The sequence below is a fragment of the Aotus nancymaae genome, unplaced genomic scaffold (assembly GCF_030222135.1).
Source record: "Aotus nancymaae isolate 86718 unplaced genomic scaffold, 86718_ANA_hifiasm-v0.15.2.pri h1tg000079l, whole genome shotgun sequence".
Lineage (NCBI taxonomy): Eukaryota > Metazoa > Chordata > Mammalia > Primates > Aotidae > Aotus > Aotus nancymaae.
The window spans coordinates 18,290,796-18,299,109 of NW_026988494.1; positions in this window are offsets into that span (position 1 = coordinate 18,290,796).

An 8,314-nucleotide genomic window follows, 5' to 3' on the forward strand; every position below is an offset into this window, starting at 1 on the left:
CAGGTGTTAACCATTGCACCTGGCTCCCAGCATGCCTTTGAGCAAGTCCTGAGCATCAGTGAGCTTCACTTTCCCTACATATAAAATGAAGGTACTGGCTGAGCACAATGGCTCATGCCAGTACCAGTTCAAGACCAGCCTAGCCAACATGGCAAAACCCTGTCTCTACTAAAAATACAAAAATTAGTCAGGTGTGATGGTGCAGGCCTGTAGTCTCAGCTACTCAGGAGAGGCTGAGGCATGAGAATTGCTTGAATACAGGAGTTGGAGGTTGCAGTGAGCTGAAATTGTGCCACTGAACTCCATCCTGAGCGACAGAGCAAGACTCTGTCTCAAATTAAAATAAAATAAATAAAATAAAATGAAGATATTATTCCTTTCCCTGTCTACCTCTTGAGGCTGTTAGAGCAAACAGGATGTACATGGAATGTTCTTTGAATTCTAAAGAGGAATTCAAATGCCAGTGCAAAAGGAGAGCAAGGGATAGGTGTCTGCACTAATAAACAGCCTCCTGCTCAGTCAGGGACAGTGGCTGTGCATACACCACCACAGCTAGCTAATTAAAAAATTTTTTTTTGTAGAGATAGGGTCTTGCTATGTTGCTCAGGCTTCCCTTGCTTTTCTGAGAGACAAACTGACTGCACTTCTAACATGAAAAGGTGTGTGCTAAGAAAACACATATAAAGAGTCCCAAGTGTGTGCCTTTCTGATCTCCAAGCCCAAATTCTGTCCCTTTCAAATTTTCCTCACTACTCTCTGTTCTATGGCTTCTGGGCAACATGCCAATGGAGTCTCCATGTAAGATCCTTGGAATAATTTACTCACTTCTAAACAACTGATCACAAATATAATTAAATAGAGATTTGAATGAAAGAGCACTGGGAAAGTGCAAAGGAGGCCATCACACATGTTTCCTATTATTGGCTCCAAGTTTTCATTTCCTTTAGGTGTGCCAAAGAAGGCAAACCTTCATTAGGCAGTGGACATGTAGACAGATGGTCCAAAGACCTCTGGAGTCATCAGAAAATGGTGGCTGTCTCCTTCCATCTTTTCTTAGTCATTTTAGGCAGGAAAATAGGCACCTGGGATGGTATAAAGGGAACTTCTTGGGAAAACGAACCTACAATTCAGTTGTAATTGAAGAATTTACTTGATTCCCTTCTGGTCATCCTGAAACTTTCTCCACATGTATATTTACAACTCAGTGGCAATTATGTAATGATGATGTAATTACTGGTAAGGTGTATAAGGAAAACATGGTGTCTAGGATTGCAGTGGTGCAAAACTAAATGTCTGATGACCTGTCTGTATTATGCAATGAATCACCATCATGCAGCAGAATTCTTACATTGGGTTCAGACACTACTACATGTATAGACTGAAAACTGGAAAAATATGCGAAGCTATCAAAAGGTTTGCAAATACTCAGGTACTTGATGTCATGTAGGTAACTTACCCAATAACTTCTATGTTGTCTTGGTGTAATAAAGACAAACTTGAAATCATGAGGTGCTAGGCTACTGCAGAATTCTTTTTAACTGCCAACTGCAAAACCAAACCAATGTCTTAAAAATGATAGCTTCACTTACTGACTCCTTGGCAGTCAAATACATCGTACAATAGCAGGCACTCTTTTCATCTCTCTCTTGCACGTCTTCCCAAAACATGGGCTGATCCCCATTGAAAAGCACCAAATTATAGAAACTTCACAAGTTTACTGGTCCAATTCCATGTTTTAAGTGAAAACCTGATAGACTATTAGCAGATATTGGGCTAAAAAATTTCAACCATTTAAAAGCAATCAACCAAAATTTCCAGTGTTTGGAAAAATGAATTCTAGTTAATCAAATCTCCAAGGGCAAACATTTCACAGTGAAATATTTTAAAGTACAGAATGGTTCCACAGCCACAGCAAAAACAATCACCAAATAGAGTGCTCCCTGAAGAATTACAAAAACAGAAAATCCAAACCCAAACCAAAGGCCACACATAAAAAAAATTACTGCCTCATGAAACAAATCTCCAAATCTACATTCAATACCAACTCTGCTTTATAAAAATAAAATGCCTAATTTTGAGAATGCATTATTTCCATGTAATACGGTTATTATTGACCTCTTAAGAATAATGCCATTTTGGCCATACTGCACAAAGTAACTTATAGATTCATGCTATCCCCATCAAGCTACCATTGACTTTCTTCACAGAATTAGGAAAAAACTACTTTAAATTTCATATGGAAGCAAAAGAGAGCCCATATAGCCAAGACAATCCTAAGCAAAAAGAACAAAGCTGGAGGCATCATGCTACCTGACTTCAAACTATACTACAAGGCTACAGTTACCAAAAAAGCATGATACTGGTACCAAAACAGATACATAGACCAGTGGAATAGATCAGAGGCCTCAGAAATAGCTCCACATATCGACAACCATCTGATCTTTGGCACACCTGACAAAAACAAGCAATGGGGAAAGGATTCTCTGTTTAATAAATTGTTTGGGAAAACTAGCTAGCCATATGCAGAAAACTGAAACTAGACTCCTTCCTTATATCTTATGCAAAAATTAACTCAAGATGGATTAAAGACTTAAATGTAAGACCTAAAACCACAGAAACCCTAGAAGAAAACTTAGGCAATACCATTCAGGACATAGCCATCAAAAACAATGGCAACAAAAGCCAAAATTGACAAATGGGATCTAATTAAACTAAAGACTTTCTGCACAGCGAAAGAAACTGTCATCAGAGAGAATACGCAACCTACAGAATTGAAAAATATTTTGCAATCTATCTGTTGGACAAAGGGCTAATATCCAGAATCTACAAAAAACCTAAACAAATTTACAAGAAAAAAAAAAATCAAAAAGTGGGCAAAGGATATGAACAGACACTTCTCAAAAGAAGACATTTATGCAGCCAACAAACATATGAGAAAAAGCTCATCATCACTGGTCATTAGAGAAATGCAAATCAAACCATCTCACCATCTCAAATCTGAAACAAATGCAAAAATCACCATCTCATGCCAGTTAGAATGGTGATCATTAAAAAGTCAGGAAACAGGCCAGGCATGGTGGCTCATGCCTGTAATCCCAGTACTTTGGGAGGCTGAAGTGGGCAAATCATGGGTTCGAGAGATTGAGACCATCCTGGCCAACATGGTGAAACTCCGTCTCTACTAAAAATACAATAATTAGCTGGTCATGGTGGTGCGTGCCTGTAGTCCCAGCTACTTGGGAGGCTGAGCCAGGAGAATCACTTGAACCCAGGAGGCAGAGGTTGCAGTGAGTCAACATCATGTCACTGCACTCTAGCCTGGCAACAGAGTGAGACAGAGTCAGGAAACAACAGATGCTGGAGAGGATGTGGAGAAATAGGAACACTTTCACACTGCTGGTGGAAGTATAAATTAGTTTAACCACTGTGGAAGACAGTTGTGGTGATTCCTTAAGGATCTAGAACCAGAAATACCATTTGACCCAACAATCCCATTACTAGATGTATACCCAAAAGATTATAAATCATTCTACTATAAAGACACATGTATACATATGTTTATTGAGCACTGTTCATAACAGCAAGGACTTAACCAACCCAAATGTCAATGGGGTTAATGTCAAAATGACATTAACCAACCCAAATGTCAATCAATGATAGAATGGGTAAATAAAATATGGCATATATATATATATATATATATATATACACACACACACACACACACACACACACACACACACACACACACCATGGAATACTATGCAGCCATAAAAAAGAATGAGTTCATGTCCTTTGCAGGGACATGGATGAATCTGGAAACCATCATTCTCAGCAAATTAACAGAAGAACAAAAAGCCAAACACCATATGTTCTCACTCATAAGTGGGAGTTTAACAGTGAGAACACATGAACACATGGAGGAAAATATCACACACCAAGGCCTTTCAAGGGATGGGGGTTAGGGGAGGGATAGCATTAGGAAAAATACCTAATGTAGATGATGGGTTGATAGGTGCAGCAAACCACCATGGCACGTGTATACTTATGTAACAAACGTGCACATTCTGTACATGTGCCCAGAACTTAAGAGTATAATTTTAAAAATTTTTAAAAAGAATAATGCCATTTTATAATAAAGAATAACATTAAAATAGACAAAAATTAATTTCTTCCTTTCCAATTAGATCTAAAGACAAGAAGTTCTCGCTCATAAGATGATTGAGGTGGTTAGCTTTAGGAGACAGACAAGCACCCAACAGGAATTGGTGAGATTAAGAAATAAAAGATCATACAGGGGAATAGAACGTAGTCTTGCTCTCAAGGAAAAACTTCCCCGCTGTATTGTCCTGGTTGAGATCATTGTAGGAACTTAGGTTCGAATTATTTATATTCATTAGGTCTTTTGCAAGGCAAAGCAAACGAGGGAGGAGGAGCAAATCTGGGACCTGTTCAGCCACAAATTCGATGCCTACGATATTCTGGTCTAGGGTTCAGTCCAGGGAGCACTACCTCTTACCTCAATCAAGACCACTGGGCATTAGAAGTCAAGCTGTCAACAAAATGAAGGGGCAAATGTCAGTGGCCATCAACTGACTGCTAAGTCCTTCCGAAACCTCCATATTCAGAGATACCATCTGAACAGATGCCTTCAGAGCATCTTAAAGAAAATATAAATAAGAATCTAAGGCATCAAACAGGCTTATCTCCTAATGGACTCTTCTAGTGTGACGTAAAAGTAGCAGAGTGCTTATAGCAGTCTCCTATAAGACTTCATGCTCTAGGAAAATTGCAAGCAGAGAAATCAATCCATTTAAGGACCAGCTCCCCGAAGGTGGTTGACTGAACACATATAAACATATATATCTCCACTTTTTCTCTAAGTTCCCATACTGAGAATTGGCCTCTGGGCTCTGGGTTCCAAAGTCATCTCCTGGTGTACTTCTCGGGACTGTGATTTTTCAAGGGTAAAATTCTGAGAATTAGGAAAAGCTCTTGCATGTTGCCATAGTAGAAACTGAGCCAGAGCAATTCTGAGTGGAATTCACTTTCCACTTGGTCGTCAGCACAGTTTCAGATACATCATTAGTTTGAGTAAATATAACGTGCAACTTGTTTCTTGTCATTATTTTGACTTATTAGCTTGGGAGGTTTTCTTTTTGGGAAACAAGATAACGTTTCAAAATGATACTATGTCATACCTCAAAAGGAAGAAACATCATTAAGAAGTTACAAATAATCTCTAAACTCCAACATTTATGTAGCACTCTTTAATTCACAAGTTCCTCTTAAAAATGACCCCATGGTGGCTCATGGCTTGTAATCCCAGCACTTTGGAAGGCTGAGGTGGGCGGATCACTAGGTCAGGAGTTCAAGACCAGCCTGTCCAACCTGGTGAAACCCCATCTCAGAAAAAAAAAAAAAAAAAAAAAAGACCCCATTTGATTTCAAAATACCCCTGTAAGGTGGACAGGGAAAATATTATAATGTCATTTTACAAATAAAGAAACTGAGAAGCTCAGAATGGTGAGGTCAATTGCTGACCCTCAGCTGACATTATTAGTAGAAAAGGGACTTAAGTATTATTAGTAGAAAAAGGACTTAAACCTTCCCCTCTCAGCAGCATTGGAAAGTAAGTGTTCATGTATCTCATTTTCCTTAACAAAATAACAATAATTTGATAATAATAACACAACACCCTTGATTCTTGACCTCTGGTGACTTTCTTTTCAGTTCTCATAAACCACAAATAATTTCAGAATATATAAACATAAGGACAAATTGTAGCTTTTTTCTTCGATACTCATTTGAATATTATGCAGAAAAAAAAATCAGGAAATATTTATTGAGGACCTGTGATGTGTTCAGTGATGGGGATATCAAGTGCTTAAGAAAATAAGCTGAAAATGTACATTTTACTTAAATAGCACTGAATAGTCACATATGTCAAACTGTGTAAAATTTTGATATATTTACATGCATCAAAATATGTAGATAACATGAATCAGTGACTGAATTTTTCCCTTTTCACATAGATATTTCATCATTTTACATAGAAAAATCAAAGACCAATGGGGGAGAATATCTGGTACTCTGAATCCTCCATTCTTTCACTGGGGATGTGATACTAATGGAAAAAGCTCTGGTGGGACCAGAATCAGAGGCCACAGAAGGAGAGCAGGACCTGCGCTTGTGCCAGCCTACCTCTGTGTTGGGTTTGTTCAGGCAGGCTCGCCTCTCTCTCTGCCCTTCAAACCTGATAATGATTGGCTTGGCTTGAGTAATCTGCTCAGCTCTGAAAAACTAACCCTCTGACTAAGGGATGGGAAATACTAATTGGCTAGACATGGACACCATGTCCACTCCTAGATAAAGAAGTAGGGATTAATTCTTCTCCTAAACATGGATCTATATTGGAGTGGTGTAAAAATGTAGAGTGCTTTGACCAAAAGTGGGGAGTCCAGATGGTCAAAAGGAAATAGACAGATAGACAGATAGATAGATGTAATACAGGGGTTGATCTGTAAAATAACAACAATGATAATTTGGTCTGATTATATATCCTGGGGAGCACAGACCTAACTGCTACTGCTTCCAGGTGTGGATCCTACTTAGCAATGTTACTAGCTCTCAGGAATTCTCATTTCTTATCTCAACTTGTTTTGAGAAAAGAAATGAGAATTCCTTAAGAATTCCCATTAAGACAGAGAACAGGTCTTTATACACAGACACTTCACACTGAACTTCTACTAAGTTTATATGTAAAAAACTTGACTGAAACTAACAAAAAGAATCCTGTGAATTTGCCTGTATTGTGCTAATATGTTATTCTTTTTTTACAATATTACAAAGAGGAAACTTTTATTTCCAATTTTATATGTAAAGACAAATTTCTATTTCTAAAAAAATTTACTGTAAGTCCTGGGATACATGTGCACAACGTGCAGGCTAGTTACATAGGTACACATATGCCAAGCTGGTTTCCTGTACCTATCAACCCATCATCTAGGTTTTAAACTCCAGATGCATTAGGTATTTTTCCTAATGCTATCCCTCCCCTTCCCCCGACCCCTGACAGGCCCATGTGTGATGTTCCCCTCCCTGTGTCCATGTGTTCTCATTGTTTGAGTCCCACTTATGAGTGAGAACATGTGGTGTTTTGTTTTCAGTTTCTGCATTAGTTTGCTTAGAATGATGGTTTCCAGCTTCATCCATGTCCTGGCAAAGGACATAAACTCATTTTTCTTTATGGTTGCACCTATATTTATTCTTTCACTGCTTCTACTACATGGTCCTTTTGGACAACACTAAAGATCCAGGTGGAAACTAAAATAAAATTCTAAGTCCCCTTCCCCCTGCCCAACCATCTGAATGGAATCCCTCCTCAGCTAGGGCACCCCAAAGTTAACCTGAAAGACTAGTTCAGGCCATGATGGGAGGGGCAGGTGTGTGTCAGACATGCCTCATTATGCTCTCCTCCCTTTGAGAATCCAGGAAAAGCCAACCAACATTTAACATCAACACAGACCCCAAGTCTATTAAGAAATATTTATAATCTGTTCTCTCTGAAGCCTGCTACCTGGAGGTTTCATCTACATGGTAAAACTTTGATCTCCACAGCATCTTATCATAACCTAGACATTCCCTTCTAATGATAATAACTTTTTCAACCAATTGCCAATTGGAAAGTTTTTAAATCTACCTATAACCTGGAACCACCTCTCACCTTTGAGTTGTCCTGCCTTTCTGGACTGAACCAATGTATATCTTAAATGTATTTGATTGATGTCTCATGTCTTCCTAAAATGTATAAAACCAAGCTGTGCCCTGACCATCTTGGGCACATGTTCTCAAGGTCTCCTGAGAGCTGTGCCATGGGCCATGGTTACTCATATTTGGCTCACAACAAATCTCTTCAAATATTTTACAGAATTTCACCTCTTTTCATTGACACGGAATAGACCACTGCCTTCCTTAAACAGCTAATTCCAACCTTCCTCACTCCTCTCCCTCCTGCTTCTGTAGAATGCTCCCGTCAATGTCCTTAGAAAGATTGTCTGCTTCAGCTGAATCTATACCTGAACTGGAGAAAACCTGCTTGTCTTGGTTATTATCCAACGTGAAAGCAGCCCTCTTAGGCATTCAGAATATTCAGTGAAAAAATACTGTCCTAAATACAGCTATGTTAGGGTTTAATGCTTTTTCAAGTCATATAAAAATATAGAGGGCCTCCCTCATGAGGCAATACATAGATTTAACAACTTAACAGAAACAATTCTCTTTAAATAATCTCTGCCTTACTAAAAGAAATAGG